Raw genomic sequence first — 26,139 nt, forward strand, 5'->3', positions numbered from 1 at the left:
GTCAGTCAAGGTTAATTATATATGTAAATTAAATACCTCAAAAATAGAAAAAGATACCAAAAGAAAAGAAAAGAAAAGAAAAGAAAGAAAGAAAGAAAAAGAAAGAAAGAAAGAAAGGAAGTAAAGGAATCCACTGTGGTCATTCTGGGATTAAAAGTGAACTATCTTTCCCATTTTACCTATTTTCAACATTAAAAAAAGGAAATACTCTACATTACAGTTTATGTTGTGAGTAAAAGACACATTGTCATAGATACATTCAGTCTTGTAATACTTGCTTTGAAAACACAAGCTTTTTCCAAGGTGACTGATCTATCAGGGAACAATTTGAACATCATGTAAACTTTGCTCATGCACCATTTCTTACACAAAACAATGGTAGGTGAACACAGAACACTGTACCCCACCACTGGGAGCCTTCTAGGTATATACAAACACACATACGCGCACACATCAGACATCTACCTGCTACCTTGGTTCACTCTGTGTTAGGAGCCACACCCATCCATATTCGGCAACTGAAATTTCTGTCCAATTTCAGGTGACCCTGCTTCTACGAACTGACAGAAACTCACAATCTACAATCCTTCCATCATTCATTTCTACAAGCCAACTCCAGGTCTCTTTCAAGGTAAGGTGCCATACTTACAGGTTTTTTTATGCATTTCTTAATATTTAACATGGGTAACACTGTGCTAGTATTTTTTTTTAATTAATTCTTACAGTTTTTACTTCTTCATAAAACGTATTATTGATTTTTTTTTTGAGTCTTACATCCCAACCCCCATTTTTCCCATAAGCCCTGTGGTTTTTGTTGCCTTTTTTTTTTTTTTTTTCAGTGTGGTGATTCTTAGGAAGCCTATGTGGAATCCTAGCACCACTGACTATTCATACAATATCTCTGAGAGGAGACATAAGCAACCTGTACCTCAGAGAGGCAACTGGCAGTCACCAATGTGAGGCCCGAAACTTTGCTTTTCACTGTATTTTCTATAAAGATTTTATTTATTTATTTACTTGACAGAGAGAGTGACATCACAAGTAGGCAGGGAGAGAGGCAGAGAGAGAGGAGGAAGCAGGCTCCCCGCTGAGCAGAGAGCCCGATGTGGGGCTCAATCCCAGGACCCTGAGATCATGACCCGAGCTGAAGGCAGACGCTTACCCCACTGAGCCACCCAGGCACCCCTTCCCTGTATTTTCTTGTGTGATGTGTTTTCAAAGAGAAATCACTTTGAGAAAGAATGTCAACATCAACCAAGCCTTGTGACCAAAGAACCCAGATTTGAAACTTCCTGTTAGCCCGGAAACATAATTCCAAGGAACCTGCGGAATATGGCTGCACAGGGAACTGAGAGAGGTACGCCATTCTCAGTTACTACAGGAATGCACATGGTTCTTCGTCAAGAGTCCTGCCAGCAAGTAAGATCAGACACAGGTCTCACTCCAGAGGATACTTGGCACAGAGAAAATGCTTGATAAAAGTTGAAGGCGTGAACAAAAAAATAGGACATGTGACCCGATGGGAGGGTGGATGATATTTGGGGAAGAAAGCTCTTTATGAAGATCCCTGGTGGTTTGAATCCAAAGCTTGGGTGAACACTGGCACTTGCGTCCTGAACAAGCCAAGGGTCTAGGTGAGGACCCAGCTGGAGTCACCTGGAAAGTCTGGCTGCCTCCTCTCTCACGGTGTACCCAGGCCTTCTAATTATTGTTGCTATCTCCCGTGCTGTAAAATATTTTATCGTTGCACCACTTTGCAGCATTTTGTCTAAAGCTCTTAACTGTCATAAATGCATCCAACTGTCTGCCAATGTGGAATAATAAATAATTATTATGGGAGTGACTGATTTACTTTGAAAAAACACGAAAGGCTCTAAACTGGAGTTTCCTGCCCCACATAATGTGCGTGAAAGAAATGAGCATCAGTAATCACTGTCAACAGTCTCTTGTAACTAAGAATTGAACCATTTATCTGTCCAGCATGTGTAAATTATCATCATCGTCTCTTCCACGGGAAGGCCTAACGGCAATTTATGTTATAAAAATAATAAGATATGAGGGTTTAATAGAAATCGCTTCTTGTTGCTCTACCTGGGAACACCAGGCTCCGGGGCCAGCAAGCGTCTCGGGCCCTACAAATTCAGGCATACCATCCAACTGTTTATAGCTGACTTCCTGATTTGTATATATATTTTTACCTCCTGTCCCCAAACTGAGAGCAAAGAACTTGCCTGTTATATTTATGAGCTGACCTTTCCCTATCCCCTTCAAGGATACTTCCTCTTGTGACCAACAAAGATAATGGCAGGGAGCAAATGAGTTCTAAGAGCTGAATAATTGTAAATGTTCTGACATCCTCTGAAAATATTATCAGGGCTCTAAGTTGCTATGTATCCATCATGTCTTGCCTAGGAGACTTTTTGTTTTTTTGTATTTTTTTTCCCCCCAACAATGCTGATTTTAACTTTAACAGTCCTTGGAATGTGCCAGCTTCCTTAGTTATCTTGACCTTGAGGATGTGTAGACTTCTTTGGATACCCCAAAGAAACGGCTTTGGGTAGGAGACATTTATATTTTTGCAAGTGTGTAAGTATGCTAAGTGAATGATTTTTTTTTAATATCTTATTTATCTATTTGTTTATTTATTTATTTATTAGAGAGAAGGAGAGAGTGAGTAAGAGAGCACAAGCAGGGAGAGTGGCAGAGGGAGAGGGAGAAGCACGCTGCCCGCCAAGCAGGGAGCCCAACATGGGGTTCAATTCCACAGTCCTGAGATCATGACCTGAGCCAAAGGCAGACACCCAACCAACTGAGCCACTCAGGTACCCCCGAATTATTCTTTTTATTTTTAGTGTGAATCTTCAAGGATTAACACCCAGAAGCCACAGGGTCCATTCTTTTTTTTTTTTTTTTTAATATTTTATTTGACATAGGTCACAAGTAGGCAGAGAGGCAGGCAAAGGGGGTTGGGGGGAAGCAGGCTCTCTGCCAAGCAGAGAGCCCAATGCGGGGCTTGATCCCAGGACCCTGGGACCATGACCTGAGCCGAAGGCAGAGGCTTTAACCCACTGAGCCACCCAGGCGCCCCCACAGGGTCCATTCTATGGAGAGGAGAAAACATACTGTTTATTGCTTAATGGAAGAGATTTTTCACTTTCTATCTTAGTTGGCTTCCCCAGGTAAGCTCAGCCATGTCAGTTAGAGTCCAAGATGGTGGCCGTGTATTGAAGCTGGAGGATATAATTTGGGAACTGGGAAAGATGGTTTGCTTACTGGAAGAATGAAAAGCCATGCTCAAACCATTCTGCTCCTTGTCAGTTCTGAGCTGTTCGGTGTTCAAACCAAAAAAAAAAAAAAAAAAAAAAAAAAAAATCCCTTATCTCAGGAAATTCAAAGATGTCTAAGACATGGTTCCCACCCATAAGAAACTCAATTGAGTGGTGACCTGGGAACGTATACAGATTACTCTTTCTTCTGGTGCAGTAATTCAACTTTTAAGACTTTTCCCACTATAGTTAAATTGGCACATATATCCCAAGAGTGTTTGCAAAGATAATCTTAATGGCATTGTTTATTGGCCATATGGTGGAAACGACCTAATAGTCCTTTATCACAAATTGGCAAATGTACCATACATCATACACTTAGAATACTACGCCGTACTTCAAAGAAGGAAGTTATCTGTAGATCTAGGTGCACAATTCCCTCCCTCCCAAAAAGGTTCTCAGCAAGGCCTTTCCTGACCACTCGGTTTAAGGTTGCAACCCCATTTCTCAGTATTTCCTGTCTTCCTATCACAATAACGCTCAGTACCATCTAGCACAATACATATGATGCTAACATAATATCTTAAATATATGTAAATGTGTACAAAGATAGAAACATATACAGTCGATCCTTGAACAGTGTGGAGGTTAGGATATACCAAACACTCACACAGTCAAAAATCTGTGTATAGGGGCACCTGGGTGGCTCAGTGGGTTAAGCCTCTGCCTTTGGGCAGACCTTATTTATAATAAGGTCATGATCTCAGGGTCCTGGGATAGAGCCCCACATCGGGCTCTCTGCTTGGCAGGGAGCCTGCTTCTCCCCCCCACCCCCGCCTGCCTCTCTGCCTACTTGTGATCTCTCTCTGTCAAATAAATAAATAAAATCTTAAAAAAAAATCTGTGTATAACTTTTGACTCTCCCAAGCCTTAACTATAGGACTCATAGCCCACTGTTGACTAGAAGCCTTACTGATAACACAAACAGACACTAACATGTATTTTGTATGTGGTACATATTGTATACGCTATTCTTACAATAAAGTAGGCAGAGGAAAGACAGTGTCAGCAAAAAACAATCCCAGGGAAGAGAAAACACATCGACAGCCCTGTGCTGTGTTTATGGAAAACAGCAAGGTGAGAAAATGTGCGGCCCATCCTCCCTTGTGTACAAGTCCTGCAGACGCACATGCTCTACTGAGGGCCTCTGGAGGGAGGGTCGAGACTGGGAAGAGTGGTCTCCTCTAGGGACAAGTACTATGGGATGTATGGGATGTGGGTTTAAGAGTGAGAGGGACACCTAGGTTTTAGTGCATATCCTTTCAGAAACTCTGACTTTTTTTTTTTTTTACTATGTGCATATTTGCTTTTTAAGATGAGTTTTTAGAACCATCACTAGAGTTGAGGTCTGGCTGGTTGTGTGCTGAGCATATACGACGGTGATACCTAGACTAATCATTTACAGTTTCAAATACAGATGCCTACAGGGGCCCAGGTGGTGATAACTGGGGTGGAAGGAGTCAGGGATAAGAAAAATACCTGGGAATACTGATCACATGCCTGAAATTATATGCTTTCTTCCATTTTCCTTGAAATACACAACATTCTTTGTCTATCTTTCACTTTCCACATTTTTGGAGACACTGTCATAAATATTTCTTTGCCCTAAAAAAACCAGAAGTGCACATGCCATGGTAAATAGGTCTTGACTCTGGCCTTTACGATGGCGTACCAAGAGCACCTGGCAGTTTACGAGCGGATGGCCTCTCTTCACCTCTCATTTGTGACCAGGCAGGATTTCTGACTCTGTGTTGCCAGATCTTCTGAATTTTTAAGAGAAACGAGAAATTCAAAGTGTGCATTTAAAATCTGCCACAAAATCAAGAGGGGTTTACCACAGAATTGCAGGTGTAATTCAACCCTCAAAAATCAATCACAGCAATTCATCACACTGTACGGTCGTATCAATAGATGCAGAAAAAGCATTTGGCAAAGTTTGGCATCCATTTATAACAAGAACTCAGAGAAAACTAGGAATAGAAGGGAACATAATAAAGAGTATCTATGAGGAAGCTATAAGCCAACATCATATTGAATGTTTTCTCCTTAAGAGATCAGGAACTAGTCAAGGATATCCACTGTTACGCTCCTACTCAATATTGTACCAGAAGCCCTAGCAAACTCAATAAGTGTATAGAAAGAAATAAAAGGTGCTCAGATTTGAAAGAAAAACAAAACTACCCCTATTCACAAACACTATGATTTCCTACGTGGAAAAAGCACAGGGAAACTACAGAAAAGCTCCTAGAACCAAGTGAGTTTAGCAAGGATGGAGAATAAAAGGTCAATATACAGAAATCAATTGTATTCCTTATGTGCTAGCAATGAACAAACTACTGAAAGTAAAATATTTTCGAACAGTACCATTTACAATAGCTCCCCAAAATGAAGTTATAGACATAAATCTGACAAAATATGTGCAGGATCTGTATGCTAAAACTACATAATGCTGATACATAAGAACAAAAAAGGCCTAAATAAAGAGAAGGACGTATTGTGCCCATAGAGCAAGAGTCAATATAGTTAACATGTCAAGTGTCCCCAGATTGACTCATAGATTTGATCTGATCCCAATCAAAATTCCAGCAAGATTCCTTGTGAGGTACACTAAACGAATGTGCAAATTTATATGGAAAGATCAAGGAACTAGAACAGACAAAGCAATTTTGAAAAAGAACAAAGTTGGAGGACTCACACTACTCAATTTTAACTTTACCATCAAACAATGGGAGTCAAGACAGGGTGGCTTTGGTGAACACTGAGAGTCACAGGCCAATGGAATAGAACTTGAAAATTCAGGAATTTTCTGGTGCACACAAACATCAACTGACTTTTAAATTTTTGACAACGGCTCAATGGAGAAAAGATAGCCTTCTCAGCGAATGGTGCTCTAAAAAAGCTGGATATCCATATGCAAAACAAACAAACAAAGAAACAAAAAACCCACAAACACCTTGACCCACACCTCACCCTAGATAAAATTAATTTGAATTATCTCACAGACCCAAGCACAAAACATGATACTGTAAAACCCTTATAAGGAAACATAGAACTAAATCTTCATGCTTTGGTTTAGTCAAGGACATCTTAAATTTGGCCTCAAAAGCACAACACACACACACAAAAACGACAAACAGAAAAATGACGGGGACTTTGGCAAAAATGAAACACTTCTCTTTACCCATTTTTCCATGAAAAACACAATTAAGAGAGCAAACAGATAAGCCACAGCCTGGGAGAAATTATTTGTAAATCACATATGCAACGAAAGACCTGTATCTAAAATACATTTAGAAAAAAAAAAAAACCTCATAAACACAATAAGTAAATAAACAACCCAATTAAAAACAAAACAAAACAAAACCAGGCAAGATATCAGAACAGACACTTCTCCCAGTATCTAAAGAAAGATACTCAATGTCATTAGTTATTAGGGAAATGCAAATTAAAAAAACAATAAGATATCACTACACATATATTAGAATGATTCAAATTAAAAAAAAAAAAAAACCACTGCTGACAGTACCAGTGTCCGTGAGGATGCCGAGAGCCAGGAATTCCCATGAACGGCTGGAGGGAGTGCAAAATGGCACCGTCGCTCTGGGAAACACTCCGGCAGTTCCTGAAAAAGCTAAAAACACACTTACTGTATGACCCAGCAATCCTACTTCTAGGTATTTATAGCAAAGAACTGAAAACACATTCATCTGAAAAACTGAACACAGCCTAGAGCAGCCTTATTCATCATTGCCCCAAAAGAGCTTAAGTATCCTTCAGTGGACGAATGGACAAACGGAGGTGCAGCTATACAATGAATGATATTCAGAAATTAAAAGGAGCAAATTGGTGACATACACGGCATAGATGAATCTCGAATGCATTATGCTAAGTAAAATAACTCAGTCTCGAAGGAGACGTAACGGTATGGTTTTACTTCTATGACATCCTAGAAAAGGCGACACAGTGGGAACAGACAGCAGAGCTGGCTATGAGAGGTTGGAGGGAGGGCAGAGCTGGGTTATAAGGGAGAAGCATGAAGGAATCCTCTGAAATGTTGGACTGGTTCTAGATCCTGTGTGCAGTGGGTACAAGAATGCACGCACATGTCAAAACTCATGCCAAAAAGAGTGCACACCCAAAAAAGTGAGTTGTACTGTAGGTGAATTTACAGTATTAACAAATTACTTTTTAAAAGCAGAAGAAGAAAAAAAAAAGCTGGGTCAAATTAAACAAATTAAACAAAGAAAAATGGATACTTTAGAGGCCAAATGAAACCCATCTGTAGGCCCAGTCCCAGCCATGAAACTCCCAATTCACATTCTCTGACTTGGGCAAAGAGTCTATGCAAGACAGGTTGTACTTAAGACTTGATTTGACCCAATTTCTTAACATGAAGCCCAGAGAGGGAGAGGTAACTTCCAAAGCCACACAGCTAACCCAAGCAGGGCTAGTCCTGAGGTCAAGTTGCCTCACTCCTACTCCTGTATGGTGCATCTTTTGAGAACAGTTGTAGAGAGTTGAGCCTGCATGACATCCTGAAGTATAACATAACTCCCAAACACTGATTTTTTTTTTTATTTGAGGAAGAATAGCAGGGGCAAGAAACGAACGTCATGGGGGGAAAAGGGCAAACTCCTTAAGGTTCAGCATTTGTAAGAAGTATATTAAAAATTATGACCTCAACAAATGACTCCAGTGAAAGTCTGCAGCCAAGAGACCTAGAACTATTTAACTGTTGAAATAATTCTGTCAAAAAAATTAGCAGTATTACAGGGAAGGCTTTGGGCCCTGACGGGTCCCCAGCAGAGACATGTCCGTGCTGGGCTGCTATCGATTCTGAAACAATCTTGTACATGATAAATGAGAATGTGCTTAGGAGAGGATTCAGTCACGAGAGCCCCCAGATCAATCAGCTTGTCAACTGGCAGAAGAAATTCAATTTTTATTCTTAGTAAACTCTTATTTGGTGGCAGACCATTGTTTCTGTGGAAATTGCTTCACAAAGGCCGAGGGGCAGGCATGAGAACATGGGAAAAGATCATTTTTTCAAAGCAGGTTAAAAGTGAAGATTTGGGCTTGATGACCGGGACTGAGGAAATGTGATTATAGGGCAGTAGTTTCTACAGCCTGCCTTCTTTGCCCAAAAGGATTAGCTAGGGCCAATTCTCTGTGTCCTGGACACAATGGATTTTCTTCTCCATCATCTGGCCCCACCATCTTGGAAGAAAATTCCCTTAAGAATGGGGACCCTAGGCTTTGCAAACAAAACTCAGTGACCCCATGACAGAATGGGGATTCTAGGGACACCTTCCATTCCCTTAGTTTAAACCCTGTGAAACTGCCACTTTAGTAAGTTTAAAGGAGAAAAAAAAAAAAAAAGTCAAACTCAGCAATTTTATATGGTATATGGTTGACTCAAATAATTCTTCTCTCCTCTGTCTTCTTACTTTGCCATGATATTAGGAATTTCTAGGTAGTTTTTCTTCTTTTAGCCTTTTGAAGTGACCTAAGAAATTAGCTTTCGGCCTGGGACTAGGGTCTACGGTTCTTAACTTCCAGACCAAAGTCCTTTACACTAATCTTTGATGCCTCCCTCCAGAGAGACAGATGTTCTTCCATTTGGCTGTCAGACCTCAAGTCAATATCTACACTGTGTATACGTATGCGCAAATGCATATCTACGTACACAGAGCAGGCATATGGCGCACCCACACTGTGCCAGGCCGTGGGCAGTGTTCTCTTGGTGTTCTGACAGTCTGGTTGGCGACACAGACATTAAACCAATGGAAGAGTCACCAAGTAATTAGCAGCATACACAGCACTACAAAGTCCACGCTCAAGAATACTGTGCAAGCAGCACATCGCAAAGGACCTAACGTAACATGAGGGATAAACAAAAGCATCCCTGAGGATGGTGCTCCAAAATTTAGACCTGAGGGATACAGGGGAGCAAGAAGGGCAAAGGTGCAGTGAGGAAGGAGTCCAGTGGTGTCTAGAGAGATCGTTCCAGAGAAAACTGCATGTGCAAAGGTACTGAGGCAGGAGCTGACCCAGCTATTGGGAGATATAAAAGAAGGTTCATATGCTTCGAAAGGAGAAAACAAGAGGGGAAGTATTATAAGATAAGGGTGGTGATGAGGGCAGCCCTGGATCCTAGAGGATCCTGAAGACCTGAGATACCCATCCATCCCTTTTCTGTAATCCTTGGGCAAGGAGTTCCCTGAGCTTTCTATCTCATTCAGGCATACAAAACTAGAAGAGCAGGGGGTCAGGGAGGGTGAAGAATCTGCTATTTTTCAGGCCTCCTTAAGAGAAAATTGAGCCCAGATATTCTAACAAGAATGTCTCTGGGAGCACCTGTCTGCCTTCAGGTTGGGTCATGATCCTGGGGTCCTAGGATAGAGCCCTGTGTCAGGCTCCCTGCTCAGTGGGGAGTCTGCTTGTCCCTGTCCTTATGCTGCTTCTCCTGCTCATGCTCTCTCTCTCTAGTAATAAAACTCTGTAATAAAAAAAGATGAATGTTTCTGAAGTTTTCTTGCTTCAAAACAATTAAAACTTGGGGTGCTTGGGTGGCTCAGTGGGTTAAAGCCTCTGCCTTCAGCTCAGGTCATAATCCCGGAGTCCTGGGATCAAGTCCCGCATTGGGCTCTCTGCTCAGCGGGGAGCCTGCTTCCCCCCTCTCTCTCTGCCTGCCTCTCTGCCTGCTTGTTATCTCTGTCAAATAAATAAAAACAAAACAAAACAAAACAAACAAACAAACAAAAAACAATTAAAACTCAACCATCCAGAGCCAGCTGCTCCATAGGCTGGCAGGCCTCAGGCTGTTCCCACATTCTGCCCCCACTTCCACCCACTGTGGTCACTGCTCCTTCCTAAGTGCTCATAATGACACAGTGGCCCCAGCAGGTACTTCCAAACTCTTGCCAGGAACTCATTCACTCCATTCAAGTAAGGATTCCAGGTCCACTCAACCCACCTGTCCAAGAAGACGTAGGTAGCGTTGAAGAACTTGACCGAATATTTTCTCCACCAATCCCACACAGAGACAGTGTGCTGAGGAAATGCATGCCTGATTCTTGAGCCAACAAAGGGGTTAAATCTTCCTTCCAATCATCAAGAAACCTGGTGTCAATGACCAAGAACACAGGCTTATACAGTATTCATTACACTTGGGGAAAATAAATGGAACGCTACCATTACTGAATTTGCCGAAATTAGACACTGACACAAACAACCTTCACTTATGTGACTTCCTTGAGACCCATTAAGTGAAAAGGCACAGAAATTTCATCAAAGAACATGCAACTGACTTGGACAAGATGAAGGCCCCTGAATTGAAGCATGATGGAAGTATCTTTCTGATAAGAGTTAAGATTCAGGCTGGCTTTTCCAACACTTTTGTAATCTCTTCCTCTAGCCAACAGTACAGTACCTCCCTCTTTTGAGCTTCTCTTACTCTTTCCATAAGTTATACTAGAATGTCTTCTTCTCCTCCTCCTCCTCCCTCTCCCCTCCCCCTCTCCCTTCCCTTCTTCCTCCTCCTCTTCTTCTTCTAACTTCCCACTCTTCCTAATAAAGTGATATCTCATATCTTCCCACCCCCAAAGGAATGAACCATGGCAATACGGTTTGGGTTTATTTGAAGAAATGGCAATGAAGAGATAACTTGCTTACTGGATAATTTGATAAAAGCTAACCTCATTTCTAATTTTTAAAACGACCTATTTTTAGGGAGTTTTTAAGGCTAAAACATCCAGAGAATGAACTTAACCATGCAAAGAGACTCCTCAATATTACCCTTAGCCCTGAGCCTCATCCTTCAAAGTGTCTCAAATCTGGCCTCCTCTGGCCAAAATACCACTGAGGCCAAGGAATTGGACCTGTGCTGAGTTCTGTGTCTTCTCTGGACCACACTGCATTGAGCCAAGACCCTGATAGCCCCTAATCAGTCATGCCTAAGTCTGCTTCCTGGGCTCTGTTGTTCCAACGGTGGGTGGGGTGGCCCCACTGGTGTGCACACACCTAGGCCTGAAGGGGTGGCTCCTTAGAGAGGAGGAGGAAGAGATTAGGAATACAGGCCAGACTGTCCACACTCAAAAGCTAGAGGCTCCGTCTATGTAGGAGGAAGCTGGAGAAGGAAAAGAAGGTAGATTGTGTACCACAGGTTGGAGCTAGAAGTTCATTCTCAGGGAACTGCCACACTCTGTTGTGTGACTTTGAGAAATTGTGCTTTATGTCTGTCAAGGACAGAACATATTAAACAGTTTGTTAGCAGGGCATCTTGATGGTTCAGTTGGTTAATCATCTGCCTTCGGCTCAGGTCATGATCCTGGGGTCCTGAAATCAAGCCCCATGTTGGGCTCCCTGCTTCTCCCACTCCCTCTACCCCTTCTTGTGTGCTCACTCCCTCTCATTCACTCTATCCCACAAATAAATAAACAAAATCTTTTTTAAAAGTTTGTTAGCTTGATTTGTAATTTTAAATATTGAAACATATGGTATATATGCCTCTTTTGCCTCCTTCCCCCAAGTCCCAACAACCGTTACAAGGGAGCCAATGGGCTTTGTATTAGTTATATTGTCCTTAGTCTCCTGTTTAAGATAACACTGGTAGTCCCCAAATAAGACTGATGGAAATGTGGAAATGTTTTTCTGTCTGGCCTCAGAAAGTTGTATTTAAAATTCCAGGTATTGGGGCACATGGGTGGCTCATTGGGTTAAGCCTCTGCCTTCAGCTCAGGTCATGGTCTCAGAGTCCTGGGATCGAGCCCAACATTGGGCTCTCTGCTTGGCAGGGAGCCTGCTTCTCCCTCCCTCTCTGCCTGCCTCTCTGTCTACTTGTGATCTCTCTCTCTGTTAAATAAATAAATAAAATCTTTAAAAAAAATTCCATGTATCATGACATTTGAATAAGTCATTCAAGGATAGAGTTTGCATGATACATATAGCATATAAATTGTGTATGTGTGTGCATGTGTGTTGAGTATAAAAGGAAAAAGTCTGTTTTCCCTCTCTTCTCTACTCCTAGAACCTTCACAATACTTCTGGTCACCAAACAAGTTGATTTCTTTCCACACCAACTGTTCTCTGACACCAGCTGGGTGTCCTACAATTCAATCCAGTTCTAACACTAGCCACCAGAAGTTAACACAGACCCACTGGCTAAGAGCTCAGTCCCACAAAACTGGCCCCTCCTCAGATAACAATCACAAGTCCCAGGCTGTCCTTCCAACCAAACAGCTATATGTAATGTATACAAAACCCCCTCACTGGGTTTGATAGTTGGCTAGAATGTCTCACAGAACTCAGGAAAACACATTATTATAAAGGATATGATAAAGGCTTTATATGTCCATATATGTCCATATATATATGTCCATATATGTCTGTATATATATGGACAGCCAGATGAAGAGGTACATAGAGCAATTTCCAGAAGGTGCTGAGTGTACAAGCTACAATCTCCAGGAAGTTAGGGTGTATCACCCCCCTGGCATACGCAAGTGTTCACCAATTGGAAGTTCTTCAAACTATGTAGCTCAGGGATTTTTGTGGAGGCTTCATGACATAGTCCTGATCATTAATTCAATCTCCAGCCCCTCTCCTTCCCAGAGGATAGCAGGTGGGGCTGAAATTTCCAAGCTTCCAATCGTGCTTTTGTCTGAGGACCAGCCTCCATCCTGCAGCTATCCAGGACCCCAAGAGTCACCTCATCAAAACAAAAAACAAAAATTGTCCTATCACCCAAGAAATTACAAGGAATTTCAGAGCTCTGTGTTAGGAAACAAAGTCAAAGAACAAATATTGGAAGAAAAGATGCTCCTAGTACCTTTACTGCATAGGAAAGTTCAAAGGTGTTAAGAGCTCTGCCCAAGAGTTGGGGATGAACACTGGAGTATAGATCTCTTACTATGTCACGAGATCACAATGGATAAATACCGAAGTGGTCTTTGAAAACCCATCTACATTCCAAATTGGTTGCTTCGGAAAAGAGATGACCTTGTGATCGCTTGAGGTATGTGAGTTCAGAGTGTTACAGCTGAGGAGAAGCACATACTATACCTCACCAGCAAAATGCTCTATATGGAGATGATTAGAGATGGCTCCAGTAATTGTGTATATTTGGGTTTTATTAAACACCTTGTAGAATGAAAGGGCATGTGTAGGATGATACTGGCCATATACTGAACCAGAACCACCTGGAGATAAGCAGGAAACGTCTAACTCCAGAAGTGCCCGGAAGGCTGGAAAGACTTTGCCTTTTAAGCCTCAGAGCCTTGCCTCACACAGAGTTTGGCTCCCCTGCTCAAAATCTCCTGGAGCGGTCCCCATTCATCCTCTTCCTTGAAACAAGGATGGGCAGTGGAGAATGGATGACACAGAGATCAAAGACTATAGGAAACCTTGAACAAACCAAGGACTTTGAGAAAATAGTGCATTCTGCTTCTCTGGCTCTGTAGGAAATAGGAAGAGTATTTCATTTTAAGCCTGGGTTTTAACATGAAAAATGACCCATATTCTTTATCCATTAAACTACTAGTACATCCCAGCATTGTGGGTCTTAATAACATTTCCTTAAATAACTGTGAAGGCCTATTGGTTTTATTTCTTCCTGAAAAAAAAAAAAATTGAAACGAGGAAGATATAACATATTGGACTCAGGGATCAAGCTAATTAAAATTGTAAATGCCAATAATGATATCTGACATTTCTTTTCAACAATAACCAATTATTGTAAGCACTCCCCCAATAGCTATTAAATATAGCGCTACAAACCTCATTTTTTCACGTTTGGAATACCCAACACAGATCATTTGTCCTAGCCCCTTCCATTAGTCTATGTATAAATATATATTCAGGGAGTGGTATGGCTTATGTTTTGTCTAATTTGGATATCACATTCCATGCTGAAAGCAATATTAAGTTACATTTAGGGAAACAGGAATATTATACGTTAAAAACCAGAATAAAGCCACACATCTGGTATATTTTAGTTGTGGGATATGTAATATCTCTATCCTTCCCAAATTCTGTCTACTGGAAACCAAAATGAACAACTTGAGGAAGTGTTTCCTTTCTGTTGTAACTTGAGACCTAAACAGAGAGCTTGGTGAACAGATTGAAAATGGATGTGAAAATCATTAGCTATTAGAACAAGAAGATTAGAGATTACAGCCTAGGGAAGAAATGATTCCATTTCTGAAGGGTCAGGGAGAACATCTTGGGATACGTGGAGCCTGGAGGGAGTTTCCTGAAATATCCCAGAGGAGCCAGTGGTGAGCATGGACACTAGAAGATGAACAGACCCAAAGAAGAGGCCAGAGTGTAGACTGCAGCAGCTGTGTTTTAGAAGTGGGGGGCCATGGGGGACAGGCTTCTTTCTGGTCCTCACCGTTTATTCCAGACTCTCGCAGTCTTGTTGAGTGAGACAAACAGTCACAAAGTAGAGGATGGTTCCTCTGGTTGAAGGAAGTGTGCAACTGTCTACCGGATTATGTGAAAACCCCCAAATAAATTAGGTTTTTATTCAACAGAATGGGAATATTTCAATATTGGTCACTGAGTGGTACTCAGGGAGTAGAAAGAGACAAGGGAACAACATTTGATGAGTCCAGATTTATCTCTAATCTTGAGATCTCTCATTTATTTGTGAAGAAAACCTTGTGAGAAAACAAGCATGGTCAGTTTCATCTCAGAGATGAGGGAATTGAGGCTTAGAGGTCTATGAAATCTTCCCAAGAAAATATAGTTAGTAAATGGCAGAGATGGGTTTGATTCAGGTCCCCCCCACCCCTGCCCTGAGACTTGTTTTCTATCCCCCTCCCCCTTGATGACAATTCTGCAGTGACACACTCCTTTCTGTGCCTTAAATGTGGCCAAGGACCTTCCTTCTGCAGAGGCTTTTCACCTGGTGTTACCTCTGCCTGGAAAGAGGGCTCCTTTTCATGGGTCTGCTTCCACAGCAAAGTCCTCTTCTGTCCATCCTTGTTCAAGAAATCTCCCTACCCACTCTGCCCAGAGCCCAGCCACTCTGCACCACCTTTCTGGTCTACCTCCCTTTCCAGCACTTCTCTCTCTTCTCTTTTTTATGCTGGTGCTCTCTGGCAAATTTTCCATCAACTTGACTAGAATGTCAGCTCCTTGAGCACACATCAGTATCCCCAAGGTCTGGCACAGTGTGTGGTACACAACAGGTACTCTCATTCGACATCTACTGAATAAATTAGTGAATGAATGAATGAGAGGGGTTTCCAATTCAGGTTTATCTAAATCTGAAACGTGAGTTTAATCTACCCCACAAGGCTGGCTATTTTGACAAAGCACAGAGGCCTTGAAGTAAATGATATACTTGGAATAATGACTATTACAGTGTTCTGGAAGGTTGATGAGGGTGGTTAGTACTTTTTCCTTGCCCAGAATTTCTGTGAGGGACAAGTGACCACAAAAGTCCTCTCTAAAACTCATGGGAAATTGAGATAATGAAAAAAATTTCACTTGGAGTCAAAAATCCTTCAGGAAAGGAGGAAAAGGAAATTTTAAAAAGGAGTAAGAACACACACACAAAAAGTCTCTCTTTGTCTCCATTTAGTTCAGCCAAATAATAGCGAATAATATTTGTTTCATTTTGTTGGACAGCTGTGATGAGCCAGGCATGATCCTAAACCCGTTGTGTGTGCATTATTTCATTTACATGATCATCACAACACCACAATGGAATTGCTGCTATAAGAAACTGAAGCTCATGGGGCGCCTGGGTGGCTCAGTGGGTTAAAGCCTCTGCCTTCGGCTCAGGTCATGATCCTAGGGTCCTGGGATCGAGCCCCGCATCGGGCTCTCTGCTCAGCAGGGAGCCTGCTTCTCCCTCTCTCTGTGCCTGCCTCTCTGCCTACTTGTGATCTCTGTCTGTTAAATAAATAAATTAAATCTTTAAAAAAAAAAAAAAGAAAAAAAAAACTGAAGCTCAAAGACATTAAACAGTTTGCCCAAGGTCACATAGTTTCTAATACAGGTATGCTGTCTCCAGTGCCTATGACAGCCTAAAGTATTGGAAATACCTCAAATCCATTCTGGTGAGGAGAAGGAGAAGTAGGAGAAGGAGATACTCCAAGGAGGAGACTAACATGGACAATGTCCCGGGCTAACTAAGATCCTTACAGCACAAGTATGGCTGACCCCAGACAAATTTCTTACGTGTGTCCCGAACCCATAGTGTGAAAGCTGTCTACACAGTCCAAAATGAGGACAGAAGCAACTGTTACCTGCCTAGCTCATTCTTAACTTATTGCTTCCCAAAGAGAGGATCCCAACAAAGTTTTGTGGAAATCTTGGCCACGAACCAGTAATTTTGGTTTTGGCCATTAAAACGAATTCCACAGTGTCTCCTAAAAAAAGAAGAGACAGTCCCCCAATTTAATGAATCTCCAGATCTCTAGGCTCTCTGAACAATCAAATCTGTGTTTACTGTCTTTCCATGGTTTAGCTTGCTGCAGACGATTTTCCCAGAAGCCCAAGGTCCACGGTGCTATGGCCAATCCTTGTGTAATCCCTGTGCCTTCTAGCAGTATCCCCCCAAAAATGCATATTCATCTTATTCATCCTCCACTTCATACCCCTGTGGCCCTACCAGGTGCAGGAACATAACTCATAAGAAATATTAACATTAGCTGTTTATCATGGAGCTTGCAAAACAGAAAAGCAATAAAAGTGCAGGCATACTCACTCAATTACCATTGAAATAGATATCACAAAAATTATTCAGTGTCAGAAATCTAATTTTGTATGATATTTCTATATATTTCCACTGCTAATTTTTCTTCCCTCCAGTATTAGTGAATTAATATGCTTCAAATGCCCCTCTAGCTACCCTGGAAAAAAAAATACTACTTATTTAGTTGAGCTACCCAAATCCATTAGACAAATTTCCTTTACAGCAAAGCATTGATGAATGAAATGTCTCATGCTAATGTAAGAATAATCAATTTAGAATGCTTATGACAATTAACAAAGCTGAAGATACGCCTTGAAGGCTCCATGCTTTGTCAGCCCTGATTTGGATTAAACTTGCGCTAATGGGATCATTTTTCTTCCAAAAGGTATTCTTTTTAGGCAGACCTATCAATTAATATGAATTATGCACGTATAAAAGTACTAATGTCATTAATTAGACAAATTAATTTTTATGATGCAGTGGATAGACTAACACTAGATTATATGTGATAACTTCCCCACGGCACCCGCCGATTTGAAATAAATGAATAGTTTATATTTGTGTGCTTTCCAAAGACTCAATCGGGATTAATCAGGCTGGTCTGTAGGCGGGAGATGGTTGAGATGCCACATATTCTTGATGGTCTTCTTAGCCAGAGGGGTCACTTCTGAGACAGCAGAGCCCAGATTTTAATAGTGAGAAACTTTAGAATAATGTTACATGGGGTCATTTGGAAATTAGTAAACTGTAACCATTTATTCTGGCAAGGGTTTTTTGATTTTCTCCCCCAAATTTACATGCCGCTGCCCAAGTGGGCTAAAAAGCAAATAAAGCTTGGGAGATAAAGAGTGGAGAAAAGGGCATCTTCCTATTGTCGAATTGGCAGACATAGCTTATTAATGTTGGTCAGATTTGACTGGTACAATATTTACCTTCTAACTGTGACTCTAAGTTAAGTATTAGCTTTGTTCATCCTCAAATCCATGCAAACTTTGATATCCCTGGCCCAGTATATAATCTAAAGTGTATGATAATGAGGATATGGGAGGTCCAATATTTGTGAGATCAGCATCTCCTTGCTTTTGTGCCTTGCAATAAAGCTTATGACTACAATGAAATGACCGCCACTAGGAAAGTAAATCCAAAAATTATTTTACTCATGGTAAGCCTTTTTATTCTTTTAGTTCTTGTTTTGCAAGAACTTGAAACATGGGTTTGTTTTTAAGTTTTGTAACTAGGATGATTGATGACTTTGATGATGCATCCTAAAGTCACACTGGTACTTTCCATCATGCAAGGCTGGCGGGAATTAGAGCAAGCTGTTGTGACTGGGGCAATCGCTCAAAGTTCAGTTCAAGAAGTCAAAAGTGATCTCTCCCTCCTGGTTCACGTAGTTATTGTCTAGACCATGGCAAATGCTTAATAAATGCAGGTTGAAAAAAATTAAGTAAAAGTATTTCTTTAGCTAAGGTCTTTTTTGGCGGGGGGAGGGAAGGGGGACAAAAGGGAGGCAGAGAGAGAATCTTAAACAGGCTTCACACCCAATGCAGAGCCTGATGTAGGGCTCAATCTCATCCCCCCGAGCCAAAATCAAGAATCAGATGCTTAACCGACTGAGCCACCCAGGCCCCCTTAGCTAAGATCTTAACATGGGTTCTAAAAACACAAGGCCATCATAGAAACGCAAAGGACATTTGCTCTGTATGCCCAAGGTTCTTTGTTACACGAATGATGGTATGGCATGATCATTAAAAACAAGCCCTTTGAAGACCAAGGGTCTTGGGTTCAAATCATGGGTCTGCCATATCCTGACTGAGCAATCCTAGGGGTTTGATGCTGTCTCACTGCATAGTTGTAAACCTTTAATGATGTGTGATCAGTGATTACACATGGCATCTGTCCCATGAAGAGGAATTGGTGTCTTTACTACTCAGAGCAAGGCATTAAAGGTAATGGGAAGTCTTAGAGAAATGTGGCCACTCTCCATAACCAAATACTTCCTTGGGCAAATATGCCATTGAGTAGTAGGATGGATTCAAGCTCTACTAAAAAGGTAAGGGATGGCATCCTATCCTCTCATTCAATTCTGATCACACGTCCATCTTCTGGTAAGAAGTAGATGAGAGAAGAAAAAATGATTAAGATAACAGAACTTGGGTCAGACTGCCTGGGTTCAAATCTCACTTCCACCATGTACCAGCAGTGTAATCTTGGGCAACTTGGCTGTACTTCTCAACATTTCTTTTCATTGCCTATAAAACAATGATGGTAGGGTTGATTTTTAACAAATAGGATCAAATGAGTTAAAACTTCCAAAGTACTTAAAATAAGGACTGGAACATGTATGCAAGTAATCAATAAATAAAGGGAAACTTATCTTGGCATCTACTGTGTTCTAGATGTCTTACACACACTGTCCAATTTAAGCTTCACTATATCCTCTGGAGGTAATATACATAATTTCATTTAACAGATGAGCAGATTGAGGCCCAGAGCATTTATCTTGGTCAGTGTGAACCAACTGGTAAGTAGAAGAGGAAAGATTTGAACCGAGGGTTATCTGAGAATTTATTATATAGGAGGGAGAAGTGCTGGGAGAGTCAAGTCTAGGATTTAGGAGGGGAAAACCTTTTCCTATGGTAAATCCTACAACTCATGGAAAAGGGGGAGCATGCAGGTCATGAAGGTAAATATTGGGTAGACAAGATAATAGTAATAGCTCCCCTGGTGATGAGTGAGGCACACACCTGTGGGATAGATATTATTAATCTCTTCATTTTATAGATGTGTTAAATAATTTATATTAGATTATAGCCCTGACACCAATACTGATCCATCTTATTCCTTAGTCTATATTATTAACCCCTACACCATAAGACCTAATGATTTATAAGTAAATAATGATATACCAATTGGGGACTCCAGATATCAAGGCCCTACCTTCCAGGCATATGTCTTATCTCCCTACTCTTCTCTGATAGTTAACTGTGGCCACAGGGACTCTATGATTACCCCCCACCCACTAGTTTCTGGAGGAGGAGGAGAACAGCAGTTTGTAGAAGTGAAGTGTACACATACAGAAGGAACCAACCAGGGCTAAGCCAGCAAAATAATGGTAGACTCTGCCCACAAAGGGTCTTACTTCATAAAATCTATCAAAAAGATTAGCTTCCAGAGGTGAAAGGCAATAATCCAAATCATATTTGCAAACTTCTTCAAGGTCTGTGATATTGGATACATTTTTTTATGGGATTAAGTTCCTAGAGCAGGTGCTTTTATTTTTCTGTCTAGTCTTGGTTTCAGTTTAGGGATGTTCATGGTCCTGAGGCAAGCCAAGGATACTAAATTCCTGGATTTTGGTTGGAATTGGGAGCCAGAGGGATAAAGCACACTTGATTCCATTGGAGGCTACCACTTTGAGAAGGCCTACCAGAGAATGAAGCACATGGGAGAGTAGAACTTAAAGCTGGGGCAAGAGAGAAGGAATGCTCACGACATCATCTGAACTCTGGGATATATTCTTATCTGAGCCACATGACCCTAGACTTTCCAACTATGTGAACGACTGCATTACCATTTTTGTTTATACTAGTTTAATTCAGGTTTCTATAACTTGCATTTGAAAGGAATCAGAATAATACAGAAATAATACATCAGAAACGAACATTAACAGTTTCTAAGAGCAAATTTTGAGATTCACTTGAAAATCACTAATTCCCTAAACTATTCCTAGAGGCACATTCTCCGAATGAAGCTATCTTAGTGAATTTGTGGTAGTAGTTCATTCTTGGCTAAAAAAATCACTTTAGACATAATAACATGAGGAGTCTTTTAGTAAGATTTGTTGATGTTTCCTTTGGTTGTTTTTGCAAAGGAGGACACAGAACTTTTGGGGCCAAATGTAGAGAAGGGTTTCCTGGGAGAGTGAAATCACCACTGATCTAGATGGCTCGGTCACCAGGGACTAAATATTCACAGGAAATGGCTACTTAGGAACCAGGATCCACTTGTGTCTACATTTCTTCCTCCCTCAATATGTATAAGTGTTCAATTTCACAACAGTCTTCATTTTATAATTAGTCTGAATATGAAAAGTTTCCTGTGATCCTGAGAAGTGAGCAGATGAACATGTTCCATTGACTGCTTAAGGGAATCATCAATAAGATCAACAAAGTTCCTTTCAGTCATTCATTTCATCCTGTGAACAAGTATTGAGTGATTCTCTTGTTTCCTTCCTGCCTCTCCACAACATCCTGACAGCATCATCCCTTGACTTTAAAACAAGGGGACAGCTCTAAAGCCATAGAGATTTGGGTCAGCAAGACCCTTTGGGTAAAATGCTCCACCAAGAGTCTTTTTTTTTTTTTTTTTTTTTTACTCTTTCCATTTTTGACCAGTTTTATTTTCCTAAAACTTCAAAATAGAGTCATGGTGAAGACTGTGGTCTTTGGAGCCTAATGACCTGAGCAATACCCTTGCTTGATCATTTCTTAGATGCAGGCAAGTTTACCTTCATGTTATCTGTGCAGTAGATATAGTGATGAGAGCCAACAAGCTCATTTGACCAGCTATGGAGCATGAACTGTCTACTAACAAACCAGGCAGTCTCTTAAGTTGCCTTGAGACACAAAGTGCAAAACAGACAAAATTCCTTACTCTCATGAAATTGATATTCTAGTCCATCTTGGTACCATCTTGGAGGGATTCTATGAGCTGGTGCTTGTAAAATGATTAGCACTTTGCCTGACACATACTGAAAGCTCAAGAAATGTCAGCTTTTGTTGATGTTATTATTGACAGCTATGGCTATAGTTGGTTATGTCCTCCTAACTGCTGTTGTGAGGATTGATTTCTCCCACCTGGCCCTGACTACTGCTAAGAACTCAAATTCCCAAATCCCAGACTGCATCTTGTCAGAAGAGGCTCCAAAACTAAATGCTAGTTATTTTTGTCAGAATCTCTCCAAGCTCCTAGAAGACTTGGTGACTCCTTTGCTCCCCAGTCCATCCCCAACTCATGACAGCGAAAGTTTCTTTTCCCAAAAGCATCCCGTATTTTTTTTTCAGTGCTCCAAGATTCATTGTTTAGGCACCACACCCAGTGCTCCATGCAATACGTGCCCTCCTTAATACCCACCAACAGGCTCACCCAATCGCCAACCCCTCCAAAACCCTCAGTTTGTTTCTCTGAGTCCACAGTCTCTCCTTTGTCTCCTCCTCTGAGTTACCCCAATTCACTTTGCATCCCCCATTTTAGTGTGTGTGCTTTGTGTGGAAGGAACAGCACACTGTGGGATGAATGTAAAGGGAAGGGAAGAATGACAATAATTCAGCAGTGCAAGCCTTCCTTGTTGGCCAAAGGGAATCACTGGGTTTTGGGGAGACCACAGGCTCAGCTCTCACTGTCTTATTCTCCAAGAACACACCTGCCAGCTAGACACTATGTATAAAAAATCCAGAGGTCTCCAGAGGTCTCCATCACCAAAAAATTCTCCTACATCACCTCTAAGAAACTATTTTTACCTTTTATACTTAAATCTCTGACCAAACCTCTTTCTTGACTTCGGTGGGAAATCGAAGCCAAGATTTGCTTCTTTTTCTTCATGGATATCCAACTGGCCTGGCACCATTTATCAAAACATTCACTCTTTCTTGATTGCACTAAAGTATTACATTTGTCCATTGGATCTGGGGTTTTGGGACATCTATCTTGTTTCATTATTTGTATGTCTACTATTTGAAAAAAAAAAAAAGCATAATCTTCATTACCATTGCTTTGTAATGATGGTGGTATCTGGAAGTGTAAATTCTTTACCCTAATTTTTCTTCAAACTGGTTTCACTATACTGACCCTCAAGAGGAATTGCTTTACTTTGTAAATAGATTTTTTGATTATTCATATTGTTTCTTTAGTAGATATATGGTTTATCATATACTCTGCTTTATTTGTAATTTTTCAGTTGTGTTTTGTATTAGTTTGCTGATTCTCTCCAAGTTTTTAAATGCTATTAGTTTAAATGCAGGCTACTTTAAATTGTCAGAGTAATTTCTTACTATCTTTTTATTCCTACTGTCAGTAATTTGTGACCTGTGTGTGTGTTGTTGTTGTTGTTGTTGTTGTGGGTCCCCAAGACCACCCTCAGTATCCATAATTTCCCGGTAGGGCTCGCAGGACTCAGTAAAGTTGTTATGTTCATGGTTGCAGTTTATTATAGTGAAAGGATACAGATCAAAATAAGCCAAAGGAAAAGGCACATGAGGACAAGTCCAAGAGAAACCAGGTGCAAGTTTCCCAGTGTTCTTGCCCCGTGGAGTCACACAGATGCATTTGATTTTCCCAGCAATAATGTGCGACAATACGTGCAAAGTGTTATCCACTGGAGATGCTCACATGCGCCTTCGGGTCCAGGGTTTTTATTGGGCATCACTCATATAGGCATGAGGCACGTGTGAGACTAACTTTAGCTCCTCAGTCATATTCCTGCTCCCTGTCCGAAAAGCAGGTGCTCACCATAAATTACATTGGCAGTGTAAATGATCTGATCAGACTGGTACTGCATGGCCCAAGGCCTCAGACCTGTAACACTCTTATCAGGCAGAATATTCTAGAATATTCTTCTCAGAGCTCATCTCCCAGGAGCTGGCTAAGAGCCTGTACTGAATGCAGGCCTTTCTTATAAACGTGCAGAGTTTGGGCAACCCAAGTCTGTTGGATCATCTTTTCCTGCATACTTTCTTTTCTTGATCATCTCCATTCTTGCCAAGTTTTACCATTATATTGATCTTTTTAAAGAAAATATTTTTTTGATTTGTTGATTCTCTTTTTTTTTTCATTAATTTCTGCCATTCTTCAATGATGATTCTGATTCCTGTGCCTGATTTCCTTTTGGATAATTTCTGCCATTTGCTAGTTCTATCATTCTTATTTTGAGTATAATTTTCTCCCCCCCCACAACTTCTTGACATGGATACATTTATTTTCAATCTATCTTTTTTAACAAGTGCCTATAAGGCCATCAATCTCACACTAAATATGGTTGTAGCTGCATTCCAAAATGTTTACTATATTGTACTTTTCTTAAGCTCAAAGTATTTTCTAATTTCTATTCTGATGTTTTCTTTGATGCCTGTTATTTATAAATGCACTCTTTAATGCCAAATGTTTGAGGATTTTCTAATAATTAAAAAATTAATCTGAAGGGTTTGAAGCAGGGGGGAAGTTGGGGGAACCAGGTGGTGGGTATTAGAGAGGGCACGGATTGCATGGAGCACTGGGTGTGGTACAAAAACAATGAATACTGTTACGTTGAAAATAAATTTTAAAAAATGATTAAAAAATTAATATCTAGGTTAATTGCACTGTGGTTTTTTCAATTTTGAAATTCATTGATATTTGCCTTATAGCCCCAAATAGGTAAGTATTCCATATTTACTTAAGAAAGAATATGTATCTTGCAGTGTTATAGTTGTGGGTGCAATATTCTGTAATGTCATGTAGTTTGGGTGGCTCATGTTATAATTTCTTAAACATTCATCTTTCAATGATTGAGAAAAGTACATTAATATCTCCAACTCTGCTTATGTGTTTTAGGATTTCTTCTTTTTAATTCTGTTGATACTTGCTTTGTATACTCTAAGGCTCTGTTTTAGGTACATACAAATTTAAAATTATTCTTTTCTCCTGATGTATTACATCATTTAATATTGTGAAATATCCTTCTTTATTACTTACTTTTGCATAAAAACAACTTTTCTGATAATCGGCCTAGCTACACCAGCTTTCTTTTGGTTGGTGGTTGAATAGTATGTCTTTAATGGTATATAGTTTCACCCTATCTATACCCTTACATTCAAGTTTTGTCTTGTAAGCTGCATATAATTAGGTTTTGAAGTTTTATTCAGTCTAACAATCTTTGTCTTTTAACTGGGACATTTAGCCTGAATATATTGGATGTAATTACTGACATGTGTGTTTATATCTACCATCTCAGTTCTTTTGTTTTCTATTTGTTCTACAGGTTTTATGTTCCTTTATCTTCTTTCTTGTTTCTTTTTGGATAAATAAAACAGTTTAGACTATTCCATTTGTCACTCTATTAATTGTTGGTTATATGTAATTTCCTTGTTCTTTCAGTAGTTAAACTGGATATGACAATATGGATTCTTGATTTGATAGAGACAATAAAATTCAGGATTTTTACCAACTTTGTGTTTAACACAAAGATCTTAGAAAACTTTAATTACATCTCCTATCTCATAACTCTTGTATAATCATTAGGCATTTAAAATTCTACCTACATTTATATCCCACAAAACACTGATATTAATTTAGGTTGCCCACCTATTTATATCCTTTCTGTTCTTCATGCCTTCATTCATCTTTCTGTTTCTTTTTTTTTTAATTTTTATTTTTTTAAATTTTTTTAATTTATTTTCAGCGTAACTGTATTCATTGTTTTTGCACCACACCCAGTGCTCCATGCAATCCGTGCCCTCTCCAATACCCACCACCTGGTTCTCCCAACCTCCCACCCCCTGCCCCTTCAAAACCCTCAGATTGTTTTTCAGAGTCCATAGTCTCTCATGGTTCACCTCCCCTTCCAATTTCCCTCAACTCCCTTCTCCTCTCTAACTCCCCTTGTCCTCCATGCTATTTGTTATGCTCCACAAATCAGTGAAACCATATGATAATTGACTCTCTCTGCTTGACTTATTTCACTCAGCATCTTTCTGTTTCCATCTGAAGCCACAACCTTATCATTTCTTTTATTACAATTCTGCTACTGGCTAATTATTTTAGATTTTGTTTGTTTGTTTGTCTTTTTTGGAGAGTATTTTTTCTTGATATATAATTCTGAGTTGATGGTCTTTCCTTTTGGAACTTTAAAAATATCTTCCTTTGTGTTCTGACTTCGATTATTTTGTTGCAAAATTGCTTTCAGTCTTATTTCTTTGCCCGCAATGTGTTTTTTTTTTTGTTTTGTTTTGTTTTGTTTTTTGTCCTCACACTCCCACCATCCCCCTCCCAAATGGCTGTCTTTACATTTCCTTTTGGTTTGAGTTTTTAGTGGTTTTGTTGCTGTGCACCTAGGTACATGCTGTTTTT

This window comes from Enhydra lutris, unplaced genomic scaffold, assembly GCF_002288905.1.
Source record: "Enhydra lutris kenyoni isolate GAN:26980312 unplaced genomic scaffold, ASM228890v2 scaffoldscaffold54, whole genome shotgun sequence".
In the NCBI taxonomy this organism is placed as follows: Eukaryota; Metazoa; Chordata; class Mammalia; order Carnivora; family Mustelidae; genus Enhydra; species Enhydra lutris.